Source organism: Mustela putorius, unplaced genomic scaffold, assembly GCF_011764305.1.
Source record: "Mustela putorius furo isolate JIRA1106 unplaced genomic scaffold, ASM1176430v1.1 tig00000281_pilon_pilon_pilon, whole genome shotgun sequence".
In the NCBI taxonomy this organism is placed as follows: domain Eukaryota; kingdom Metazoa; phylum Chordata; class Mammalia; order Carnivora; family Mustelidae; genus Mustela; species Mustela putorius.
In genome coordinates this window covers 23094161-23107857 of record NW_025421343.1, presented here as the reverse complement: position 1 = coordinate 23107857, position 13697 = coordinate 23094161, and the positions used below count along the sequence as shown (strand labels likewise).

At 42.2% G+C, this 13697-nt stretch overlaps 1 pseudogene; it reads left to right on the top strand.

The window, feature by feature from the left end:
* The first annotated feature begins 9435 nt into the window (after positions 1–9435).
* On the top strand, positions 9436–9597 carry LOC123391809 (annotated as a pseudogene).
* Positions 9598–13697: the final 4100 nt, after the last annotated feature.

Here is a 13697-nt window from a genome sequence, read left to right as displayed (position 1 = left end):
TTTATTGAAGAGGCTGTCTTTTTTCCATTGGACATTCTTTCCTGCTTTGTCGAAGATTAGTTGACCATAGAGTTGAGGGTCTATTTCTGGGCTCTCTATTCTATTCCATTGATCTATGTGTCTGTTTTGGTGCCAGTACCATGCTGTCTTGATGATGACAGTTTTGTAATATAGCTTGAAGTCCGGAATTGTGATGCCGCCAACTTTGGCTTTCTTTTTCAATATCCCTTTGGCTATTCGAGGTCTTTTCTGGTTCCATATAAATTTTAGAATTATTTGTTCCATTTCTTTGAAAAAGATGGATGGTACTTTGATAGGAATTGCATTAAATGTGTAGATTGCTTTAGGTAGCATAGACATTTTCACAATATTTATTCTTCCAATCCAGGAGCATGGAACATTTTTCCATTTCTTTGTGTCTTCCTCAATTTCTTTCATGAGTACTTTATAGTTTTCTGAGTATAGATTCTGTGCCTCTTTGGTTAGGTTTATTCCTAGGTATCTTATGGTTTTGGGTGTAATTGTAAATGGGATGGACTCCTTAATTTCTCTTTCTTCTGTCTTGTTGGTGTAGAGAAATGCAACTGATTTCTGTGCATTGATTTTATATCCTGACACTTTACTGAATTCCTGTATAAGTTCTAGCAGTTTTGGAGTGGAGTCTTTTGGGTTTTCCACATAGAGTATCATATCATCTGCGAAGAGTGATAATTTGACTTCTTCTTTGCCGATTTGGATGCCTTTAATTTCCTTTTGTTGTCTGATTGCTGAGGCTAGGACTTCTAGTACTATGTTGAATAGCAGTGGTGATAATGGACATCCCTGCCGTTGGAACTACTCACTCTTGTCTCGGGGAGCCTTCTCTTATTTTAGTCCTGCAGATCAGCCTTGATGGCTTTCTTTTGCTTTTTACGTTCTAATTGCTAAGACTTATTTTGAGATTCAGTAAATGAATTCAGATTCATTTACATCATTCCTGGTCTGTCTCTGAGAGTCAGGACTCTGGCAGAAATAGAACTCTCCAAGTAGAGAGGGAGCTTGGGATATCTGATATCAGCCAAGAAGATCGCTACACCAGGGCAGCATGTAACATGCTGGAACCAAGAGCCAAGCTTTAGTGAAGCCACACTCAACCCAGCCCGACATCATCATCAAAAAGCAGCAAACAATGGAAACATTCTGGAATTAGATCGTGATGATGGTTACACATCTTTGTGAATATACTAGAAATCACTGAAGCATACACCTTAAATGGGTGAATTATATGGTATGTGGATTGTATCTCAAGAATAATGAATTTTTAAAAAGACACAAGCCATGGCTGCTGGAGGAGGCTGAGCTTTATCTCTGGTTAAACTTCCTGCTTTCCTTGTGTTTATTGGAAAGGGAAGTATTTGTCTCTAGACATATTTTTGCCATCTTTAGAAATTCCTAACAACCTATAGCCCTTTTAAGATACGAAAAGAATCGGATCGGTGCTCACTCTATACATAGTATATTAATAACTAAATAATATGTTGTCAGATTCATGATTTATCCTTGTAAGCATGCTTTCATATTTGTCATCACAGGCAGCACCAAGTAGTGAAAAAGCATCTGGGGAGGCCCTGATTTTGCTATTAGCCAAGGCCTGGTTGGGGGGTAGATATCCTAGTACCTCTGGGCCTCTTTCTCCTCGACTCTGACATGAGGGGTTAGACTCAGTGGGCCCAGTTTGTCCTCATGATTCTGTGACTCACTGACTTCCAAAATCTACAGAACAACCCCAAAGGTAAGTAGGCAGAGGTTTCTATGCATATTTTACCCATGAAAAAACTAAGGGCCAAGACTAGTGTTTGAATCATGACCAGAATTGAGTTCACCTGAGTTCTAGTCCAATATTTCTTCTAGTGGGAGAAAAATAAGAATTTTTCCTAAGAATTTTCCATCTAAGGTTATTCAGCTAGTGAGGGTTGGAGGCAAGATCATAGGCTCTGGAGGGCATAAACAAGGAAGGCAGAAACATCCGGAAGGGCCAGTGGGACCTGGGTCATGGCCACCATGGAGGAGGTAAGTTGGGGAAAGGTTCTTTGCTGAGGAATTTGCATCCCCCAGAGCAGAAGGAAAGCGGGAGTTGCCAGGAAACCTTGAGTTTTTCAATTTGGCCATCAGTACCTAACTGTGTTTTTATAGGAAATTGCTCAGCTCTTTGGAAATTTTATGTGGTATAAATATGGCCTTGGAATTCTATATATGTGCTTAGCAAAAAGCAGAAACAGTTTGGAACCTCTGCGTTTGGAAGATCTGCTTGCATTATTATTATAATTACTTTGAGTGGTATAATATGAAATTGTATTGCTAAATACAATTTAATTTTCTGATCTTTGTGACTTCTTGGTAACAAGTAAAACCCAAGCAGAAAGAAGGTAGTGTGGAAAAAGCAGTTTATTCTGAATCAGAAAACTTAGGTCATGAATGGCTTCTAACTAACTGACTGTGTGTCCTTAGACAATTCCCTTGGTCTCTCAGATCTTCAACTTCCTCACCTGTAAATAAAGGAGTTTGAAAAAATTACCTCTAAAGGCCAGCTCAGCTCTAGAATGCTGTGATCAGATACCATATATGTGACCACATTCTTCTCCCTAAATCTTGGGGATTTCAGTCTCCTCCAGCCTGTACATTTCACCCTCATTCCTCTTTGCCTTGGAAACAGAAAGGCCAGCACTGTCTGGTGCCACTTCTAAAAGCTAGTTATTACAGGTGACACCCAGTGCCTCTCCCATGACTGTCTGCATTGCTTGGAAAAGTAACCTTGGAGGAATGTATCGAGCCTGATCATGGCTAGAGAGCCAGTGGCTCTGGAGTCAGACAGACCTGGATGGAATCCTGAGTCTGCCACAGATTAGTGACCATGGGCAAGCAAGTTCACCATGCCTGGTACCTAGGGAGCACTCAGTGAAGATTAGCTGTAGGGACAGCACAACCTTATAAAACGATAAGAGATTAAATGGCGCATAGGCTGTATTTCTAGGAGGAAATGCCATCTCTCTTTTCTCCAACATCTCTGGCAAAGTTGTTACCAAAAGGTAACAGGCCCAGCCAGTCACGGAAGGGAGGAAGTAATCTCCATCCAAAAGCAAGAGCATTAGACTTAACATTTGAGTGAATTGCTTAAATTCACTCAAATGTTAGGAATAGCGTGAGAGAAAAGGCAAAGAGAGGATGGATGAGAACTGAAGGAACAAGAGAAGAAACAGTAGGTGGTGCCTGAGGTTAATGTGATAATTTCTATTTTATGATAAAAGGCAGTTCTAAGCAACTTCTAACCATTTTATCAAGAAGGAGGAAAGAATTAGCTAACTTATATTCCTCTTAGAGAAATGCATGTGTTTTTTTCTCTGCATGTGGAATTTGTTTAAAAATTCAGCATTGCATGCTTTTAAATATATCGCTATATTCTGGGTATGCACATTCCATTTAATATCACCTTTCTCCCTCTCTTCATTGTATCATTGATTTTCTTCCCAGCTCCAGGCTCAGAGCAGACACCACACCTGGTGCCTCACTGGTGGTTTCACACCAGCTGCCAGGTATCACACATGAACCTGTCAGCCGTTGTGGAATAGCAGAGCAACGCAGAGTCTCAGACTAGTCTAGGCAGGCCTGCAGCTGCCACATTCTGATGCATTAAAGCCACAGGGGGCTAAAACACGAGCTCTGGATCCCTATGTTCTTGGTTCACATTTGACTCCATCATTTCCTAGATGTGTGACCTATGGCAATTACCTCCTTTCCTTTTTTCTTTTTCTTTTTCCTTTTAATCTGTTTAGAGCTAAGATTGAAATCTACCAGACTAGGGATGCCTGGGTGGCTCAGTTGGTTAAGCGTCTGCTTTGGATCAGGTCACGATCTCAGTCTCCTGGGATGTAGCCCCACATTGGGCTTCCTGCTCAGAAGCGAGCCTGCGTCTCCCTCTCTCCCTGCTGCTCTTCTTGCTTATGCTCTCTCACTCTTTCTCTCTCTCCCTCTCAAATAAATAAATGAAATCTTTAAAAAAAAAAAAAAAGAAAAAGGCAAAGTAAAATGCTGAATGACACACGTGGAAGAACCACTTTCATTGTAGTAAAATACATATAACCTAAGTCATATCTTAACCATTTACGTGTATGGTTCAGTGGTAGTAAGCACATTCACACTGCTGTGTAGCCATCATCACCGTCCACCTCCAGAGTTCCTCATCTTGCAAAACTGAAACCCATACCCATGAAACAATAACTCCCTATTACCTCTCCCTGCCCCTCCCAGCCTCCGGCAACCACCACTCTACCTTCTGTCTTCATGACTTTGACTATTTTAAGTAGCTCATATAAGTGGAATCATATACTCTTTGTGTCTTTGTGATTAGCTTAGGTCACTCAATGTCCTAAAGTCTCATCCACAATATAGCACGTATCAGACTTTTTCCTTTTTAAGACTGAATAATATTCCATTATATGTATATACCATATTTAGCTTATTCATTCATCCAGCAACAGACACTTGGGTTGCTTCCAATGCCGCTATCAACATAGGTGTACAAATATCTCTTCAAGACCCTACTTTCAATTCTTTGGAGTATATATGCTGGAGTATATGGAGCATATATGCTGGATCACATGGTAACTTTATTTCTAACTTTTTGAGGAACTACCATACTGTTGTCTACAGTGACCAATCCAATTATTATCACCCTGTCCATCATCATCACCATGTTTTCACAACATGCTTATAAAAATCAGAGCCACCATTTATCATACCAAGCAGTGTGCTATCTAAAACATATGTGAAATAACTACACTGTTTAGACTTGAGTCTTCTTAAACAGCTTGATACCATGTGGAGTCAGGGGTTCTTTGGGCCAAATCATTTCCCCCTAAGGAGTGCAATGTGCCTAGCCCTCTCATTATATGAGGTTCCCGTATGTTTTCTCTACCTTCTAAGATTCAGAGTGTTTGTCTATATATGGACCCTCAGGATCTAACCAAATCACCTGAGAAATAGACAACAGACAGCTAGTATTACGTTTGAACTACAGACTGAGAAGCTGAGATACAAAGAAAGAAATAAAGCTGCTCTACAATTTAGAAAACCATGTGCAATGCTATAAAAATGTCTCACCATACTCTTGACCGCATAAATCATTATTTTTATTGCCCTCTCCCTAGATGAGATACGGATTAGTTTGAGAGAGTTGTTTATAGTTTGGCAAGCTATTAAGTAAAAGAACCTAATTTCAATTCTCCATTCTGGTGAGTGGTAGGAATAAAGGGAATTTAGGGAAAGAGGAAATGTTAAGCATGGGAAGGAAATGTTACACCTAAAAGTTTTGTTTAGAAGCCTACTGGATAGTCAGTGCATTTAATTTATCCAAGCAGGGGCGTGGGATCAGGTGGAGGGGGTTGAATTCCTGAGCCATCATTATGTTAATGGTAGTTCTGACAACCTCCTTTCCACAGTAAGCCGGGGACTGAGGTAAGTTAGCTGAGTTAATACGTGACTAGGGTGTCGCAAAGAAGAGGTCACAGAAGCACAGGAAAGAAAAACAGCTCATTTCTTCCATCTTTCTCAAAATTTCTTGCTCCCTCTCTGTTGTTCTCATCCATTTTTTTCATTCCATTCCATTTCCTCTTTCTTGCCTTTCATTTCCTCATTTGGGGACAGTGAGAGGTCACAGTCGTGCTGCCAACAGTTGCGACACTTTCAGTAGTCATGGCCACCACAAAGCTCGGGTTGGACCCTGTCTCGAAGCCTTGAGGGAATGTCTGTCTGGAACTGCGCAGGGGGGACCCTACCTGCCCTGCAGATCCTTCCTTTTCATTTTGTTCACAATGTCTTTTGTCAAAGGTCAGTGAAAATTTAAGGGTGCAAAGTCTAATCAAGTCAGTCTTTTCTTCATGGTTTCCAGGTTTGTGTCTTAACGTAGGAAGACCTTCTCAATACTAAGATTATATATTTAAGCAGATATATCATATTTCTGTAAAAAGAAAATTTCAGCAAACTGACACATTGGAAACAGGGCCATCTCATCACATTTGCACTGGAACCAGGGCTATCTCATTGCATTTGCATGTGTGGATATTGTATATGTGCTTGGACTCTAAGATTTAGTCTCCCAAAAAAGGTGCCCAGAATTATCTTTCCTCCTGGCTCTCTTACTCACTCCCTGCCCTCAGCCCCCACCCCATTTCATTTTAGGGTAGGGGATTATGCAGTTGCTGCAATCAGAAACTCACTCAGACTAACTTAAGTAAATGGGAATTATTTGTACATTTGTAAGGGAATATTATGAAATCCAATTTTGAGAATTATTCCTGTGGCAGTGAAGAGCTAGCATCCCCAGGCAGCTCCTCTTCCTTCTTTCTCTCATTTTTCTTTGTCCTTGAACATTTGCTCCATTCTTCCCTCTATTCCAGCTTCCTTCATTTACACATGACTTAAGATGGCTACCCCCCTCATGCCTAGACCCACAGGTCTTATGGGTTCAACACCTCTAGACAACTAACAGCTTCAAGGCTCTTGGTATCCCAAATCCAAGTTCTAGATCAAGACATCTGATTGGCTCAAGGCAGGTCAGATATCCATGTCTGACTCAATTATTGATGGCCGGGGCATCAGTCATGTGTTTGCCTCTTAGAAACAGTGGGCTTGGTAAGCTTCTAGAAGAAGGGAGTGTGGCAGAGAGGAAATGACTGATGTAACTAGTCCAGTTCCCACACCCGTATTATTCTGTGACTTCTGTTCCCCTTCAGGCCTGCCACTGATGTTGTCTCTGACTGGATTTTGTTTCTACCCATGATAGGATTTATACCAGATCCAGGATCTTTTCAGTATGCACTGTGGTTACCTTGACCAGGGGAAGCTCTGATCTACCACCAAATCCTCCTGGAAGTTAGGGAGAGAAGAGAGAAAACAAAACAAAACCAATCCTGGGCTATAAATGGAGAAAGATGAGTAATTCCAACAGCTCTGGCCCTGGGTACCTCTGACAACTGTCTCACCACCATGCAGGCCACCAATGGGGGTGGGTGTAGGAAGAATGTAGAAAGGCTACTTTGGTCCATTTCTGTTTCTTCTTTCTGCTGCACATTACTCTTGTTATGTGGCTGGTGGAGTGTGGTGGTGGCAATGTGCAGGAAAAGATGAATTTAAGAGTTGCTCCCAGAATTCTCTTCATAGGCGGTTCCACGGTGTAATGGTGAGCACTCTGGACTCTGAATCCAGAATTCTCTTCATAGAGTCAATATAGTCTTAATAAGTTTTCTTCTGAGAAATCTTTTCCTTTTTTTTTTTTTTTTTTGCAACCAGACTAAGGATTTGGTATACATGGAAGGAGAGGATATGGAAGGAAGTGGAAACTTAATCAGTTACACAGCTTTCATGATGCTCTATTTCCTTATCTATAAAAGAGGGAACTATCTGCTTGGTGATAGAAGATCTTTTGATATCCTACTAACTTCAAAATGATGTTATTTTATTAGTACTATTTATAACTTACAAATAATTTCTTCAATGTGCCATTTTTTAGCGCACCAAAGAACATTCATTGCTGAAATGTTCTTTGGAAAAAAATATAAAGGCTACATGTTAAGACCAACTACATATGGAAATTTTGTTAAAATGTCTCTCTTCTCCACTTTGCCTGCTTTTAACCAACTACCTTCTTCCAGAATATTCCTCCAGAGTATAAAATGCTTCATCAGCATGAGAGAAGAGCAAACATTTGTAATGATTCTCCATACAGAGGCTGTTACATAATCACCACAAGGCACAGTTGGGTTTGAAAACCTCTTCTCACGCTAGTTTTAATCACTGACTCAGATTCTGTTGCTAACACAGGAATTGGCACTGGTGACATTGGAAAAATTAATCATCCTCTTCTAATACATGGTTCTTTTGGGAAAATAGGATAATCACAGTTACCTGCAACAATTTGGATTTAGAACCTCAAGGTTCAGGTGTGGCAAATATGTAGGATCTTAGGAGGGTTTACAGCTATCTGGTATTTTCTGAGCCACTGTAGTGGGAAAGAGTTTGCAGTTCTGTTGTTTGGGCCACCTCTGATTGAAGGTGCAGGCCTGGTCCATGGAAGTTCTGAATCACATGGACCCAAATGTAATCACAGCTGCATCCACATCAAAATGATTGGTAATAGGCTTACCAGTATCGGTACCTGGATTCATGGTCCGTGAAACACAAACATGAATCACTTATTCTTTTTGTTTTTATTTCAGAGTGGTCTCCATATAGTCAAGATTTCCTACTGTGAGAATCTTCCATTCTAACTCCACGGAATGTGCAAGAAGATGTCGATGCCCAGACCACTGCAGGCTTATGACATCTCTGTCGACTGCCCTTGTCTTGCTCATCAGAATCCACAGGGAGAGACGGCCTCCCTTCCCCACTGCTACCAGGGGTATTGCCTGAAAGTAAAGATGATCCTGGCCCTCAGAAAAAACTGTCATTACTCCGAAGCAGGGGCCAACAAACTGTTTCTGTAAAGGGCCAGACACTAAATATTTTTGTCTTTGCAGGGCTTTTGGTCTCTATGACTTGACACTGCCATTCGCAAGCAGTCATTAGACAAAATATTTATATGAATGGGCCTGGTCAGACCTGGCCTGCGACCCAGAGGCTGCAGTTTGCCAGCCCCTACAAGAGACCAAAACTTCATGAACCAGATAGTTCTGTGCTTAAAAATTGGGGCAGAAAATAAGGGAAGGCAAACTTCACGCATCTGATATCATGTGGATCCTAAAGCACGTGTGTCACTGTGGGTCTCCAGGAAGGTCTTTGGTACCAGCTACGTGTTCCCCTTGGGGAGAAAGGTTACTGGAGTGGAAGGCAGAGAATGGGTACCTCGTGCCCACCAGAGCCTCACCCTCCAGACTCTGGTCATAGTCTCCTCTAAGTTCTCCAACTGGAAGCACAGGAGTCACAAACCCCTGCCAGGATGGGGCCCCTGGCTCCAGGGTAGGCATGCATTGTGGAAGCTTAGCTTAGTACAGAGGGAAGAGTGCTAAGTGGCACTCGGTCAACACCTTTCAAACATCATGTTTCTTACTTGTATTCCCAGATGTGTATCATCGTCCTTTCTTAAAGAGAAACAATATGAGCCTTTTCTTGCAGCTCAGACTGGATTAGACAGCAATTTACAGAATATGATCTTGACATTACTGTAAGCAGGCAGCTGTACCCTTTTGTGTCCCTCCTTCAAACTGCCTGACCCTGGCTCTGTCCCAGAGTAATTTGTGCTCTCCCGAGCACTTGTGCACAAGAAGCCCATCATCTGTCCACCAGGCTCCACCAAGGATTCATACTGTCGCTCCTGTTCCTACATGGGCTGGGGGGACACCCCCCTGTTGGGACCTCTCTCCTGGGGCTCACATTCCCACTCAGTTCAGAAATGCCACAGAATACATCGCTTCTCGGCCTTTTGGCTAAGATCAAGTGTAGAAATGCCACAGAATAGCAAGTATGTGGGCCAGTTTCACATGGATCCTTTCAAAGAATGTCCTGGAAGTTTCCATGGTTTATAGCATTTTCAGCAAGTTTTCACTGAATCTTTTAAATTGTTGCCACAAGAGAGCTCCTAAAACTAAGTCTGGTGTTATAAGAAGTTTAGACAGAGGCTTCTATCAACATGTGTTCTTTTCCAAACAGGCTGAAGGAACAGAACCTGGGCAGGTACTATATGAACAATGCCCAGAGAGGCAATAAAAAGAATGAACCTCTATAGTATTAGGGGAGAAATTAAAGAGGTGGAAATTACCCTGGAAGTTCATTTTCTTAAGGCTCATTACTTACCTTTAAATGACTGTTAGTGCAGAACCCAAGGACAGGAACGTATCCATCCTCTAACAGTATTGACTGTTAGTGCAGAACCCAAGGACAGGAACGTATCCTTCCTCTGGCTGGTTGCCTTCCTGATGACGGTAGATATGAAAGCCCCCGGCAGGGAACTGGTAAATCACTCAGTGGAAGCACAAATTGGAAAATGGGGGGGTGGGGGGAAACGAGCTTCTTCAAGCCCTGGAATTCACCAGCATCATGAATATGTAAGATGCAATAGTCTGTTAATAGGCTCCGAGACATTGCAGATGCTGGGCGTGGGGGGCGTAGGCGAGCGCCACTGACGCAAAAGTTGGTGTGTGCGGTACACTTTGCCAAACTCTGGGGGCCTGCCTGGTTTGCGGTACACATGTTGAGGCCTCCAATGGGGCTGTGCAGAGGCCAGGGAGAGCTCAGAAGCCTGGGGTTGGGGAGAACAAGACAAAACTGAACAGATGCCTCAGAATTCAGGATGCAGAGCCGTGTGTGAGAAATGTGAGTCTGTGTTGTGAGTCCTCTCCAGTCCTCTCCAGTCCAGGACCTGGGGTCCCCCAAAGTAGCAGGGTGACATCAGCAAAGAGGGGCCAGGAATGCCAACCTGCCTGTAAAATTTAACATGTACCCATAGGCCAAGGGTCTCAAAGTTTCAAGCCATGGGACTAAAGGCAATGCTGTTCACTATAGCACCGTGTTCAGGTGCCTGTTCCAGGAACCAAATAACACATAACAGGTCCCTGAGGTCCTTCAAATTGTGCAAGTGTCAAGCCTCTTGTGAAGACCTGTCTTTTCATGCACTCTCTTGTTCCATTCCCTTGGTTTTTGAGGCAACCCAGGTTTATAGGTGAAGTTTATAGAAGTATAGTATTTATATAAGCAGATGTTCATATTCTCCTGTGTCATAGCATCAAGAAGCTTGAAGAGATCAGAGCCTACTGGATGGGGTTAGTGGTGGTGGGGGTTCAGAATACGCCCTTAGAGCTGTCACAGATCGAACACCCAAGAAACAATGGAAGGCCAATGAGAGGTAGATTCCAGAGCTCAGGCTGTGTGGTCTTCCTACTGAAGGTCTGATGGCCTTTCCTCTTTCTACTCTCCAAGTTATGGCCAAAGAACCACTTCCATATTGCCCCAGTCCTAATTTAATTGGGTCTGACTAACCGCAGTACAATGACATGGCAGTGGGGCTGTCAGAGGCCCAGGACAGGCTTTGCTCCCTCTCATCAGGCTGCAGACTTTTGCAGACTGTTGTTGTTCCTGACAGCGATGTCAGAGATCTCTCCCCTCCCCTATTATGGGAGACTGTGTTCAGGTTTTGCCCCTCTTCTCTACCTCTCTTTATAGCAATACTCCTTGCCTTAGCTTGGGCTGCATTAACAGATTCCATCAAGTGGGTGGCTTGTCAACAACAGACATTTATTCTCATGGTTCTGGAGGCTGCCAAGTCTGAGGTCAGGACACCAGCACAATCAGGTTCTGGCAAGGGCACTCTTCGGGTTACAGACTGCTGACTTCTGTCTTCCCATGGCAGAGAGCAGAGAGAAGAAGCAAACCCTCTTGTGAATCATAAGGGCACTCCTCCCATTCACCAGGACACAACCCTCATGACCTCATCTAATCCCAACCTCCCGAGAGCCCCACTTCCTAATACCATCGCATGGAGGAGGATAAGGTTTCCACATATGAATTTCAGGGGAAAACAGACATTCAGCCCACAATACCTCTGTTGTCTATAATTGCTAAGTTTAATTCTCTCCTGTGTGGAGCTTTGAGGGTTGTGAGGAAAGCCTAGTCTTTTCTCACAAGACCTATCTGTGATGCCTTCAGCAAAAAGAAACATGGGGTCCTTAGACACAGTGATCCCTGTGTCACAGAGCACACTCATCTGTGTGATAAGCCTTTAGACTCCCTTGGTTCACTCTTATGGAAAGTGAAGATGTGCATTTTAGATCTCCAAATTTACCACCCTTTGTCTTTAGCGAGTGGCCAATTCACCATCTACACAGCAGGAAGAGGCATCAGAGACAAAAGGCTCTACCAGGCAGATCATTGCCTGAGCCCTGGTGCCTGCACTCTCACGATTCTTTCACCCTTCTTCTGGATTTCCCTTCTTCCTGGCTCCTCGCATCTGGCCTGGTATCTATTTCTTCTGTAAGTTCTCACTGATCTGTTATTTCCAAGCTTTGTTATCAGAAGCATATATCTATAGAGTTGTTATATCTTCTTGATTAATCAACTCCTTTATCATTAAAAAATGCCCTTTAAAAAAGTGAGGTACTCCTTGGTTTTACCAAACTTCAGTCTCTGACTCCTCATTGCACCAAGATGGCAGAGCTCGGTTTGTCCCTCCCTTTGCTGCAAACTGCAAACTGCCTCCAGACAGGAAGTGAGGGCTTTCAGGGTTCTCCTGATTTGTTCTCCTTTTTTTTTTTTTTTAAGATTTTATTTATTTATTTGACAGAGGTCACAAGTAGGCAGAGAGGCAGGCAGAGAGAGAGAGGAGGAAGCAGGCCCCCTGCTGAGCAGAGAGCCTGATGCGGGACTCGATCCCAGGACCCTGAGATCATGACCTGAGCCGAAGGCAGCAGCTTAACCCACTGAGCCACCCAGGCGCCCTGTTCTCCTCTTAATCACTGCAAATTGTGCCTGCTGCCCAATGTTTGCACTTTATATTTCATATATTCATTCTATATTCTAATAACTAAAGGCTAGAGGTGAATATCTGTTTTTCTTTTAATAGGTAAATTAAGGTTTTTCATATTTATTGATGTGACCCATTTTTGGACCCAACTTTGTCATATTGTGTTGTCATTGCTGTAAGCATAGTGTCATATTTACTGAGTTCATTATTTTATTTGGTGTACTTTCTTTGCTTTTTGGAAAATTTCTTTTGGTATTAAGAAAATTTTTTTTATTATGTTTCCTAATGAGTATATTTGCTAGTGCTCTTAATAGCTTTTATTTTAAAATTATTGATTTTATGTTTCAAAAATAAAATTTTTATTTTATTAAAAAATAAAGGCAATTTATTTTTTTAAGATTTTATTTATTTATTTAACAGACAGAGATCACAAGTAGGCAAAGAGGCAGGCAGAGAGAGAAAGGAAGCAGGCTCTCTGCTGAGCAGAGAGGCCTATTCAGGGCTTGATCCCAGGACCCTGGGATCATGAACTGAGCTGAAGTCAGAGGCTTTAACCCACGGAGCCACCCAGGCGCCCCTAAAGGCAATTTTTGAAAATTTAAAAATCTTTTACTATGTGCTAAAATGTCCCCTGTAATCTCTTGGCTAAATAAAGTTCATTCTCTTGTGGATTCCTCAGGAAGGGCACATGTGTTCCCTTATTCCAGAGTTCTTGCATATTCGACCCATTTTTTCTACTCCTTGATACTTGAAAAACAGCTTGGCTGGTTATCAAGTGTCTTGAAAATGCTGCTCCATTTTCATCTGCCTGACATGTTTTTGAGAAATCTGATGCCAATCCTCTCCCCTTCAGGGATTTCACATCTCCATCAGGAAGCTCTATGGACTTCTTTTTTTCTCCTTAAACCCAGACATTTTTGCTAGAATATATTTCTGGGATGATCACTTCAGGTCAATTATACTAAGTGGAGCTTTTCACTGAGTAGATTTAGTATATGATTTATTTCTGGAAAGTTTTCTTGGACTGTAATTTTAAACATTAGTTTGGTTCCATTGTTTTGAAATTCTTGTTCAGGAACTAATTGGACCCACTTTGCCTGTCTTCCATCTTATTTGTTTTCCTCTGACCCTTTTACTTCTTTCTTTATCTCACTTTTATTCCCTTGGTTGTTTTCCTGCTTTTTTAGTAATGCCTTTTATTAAATTTCTCTTT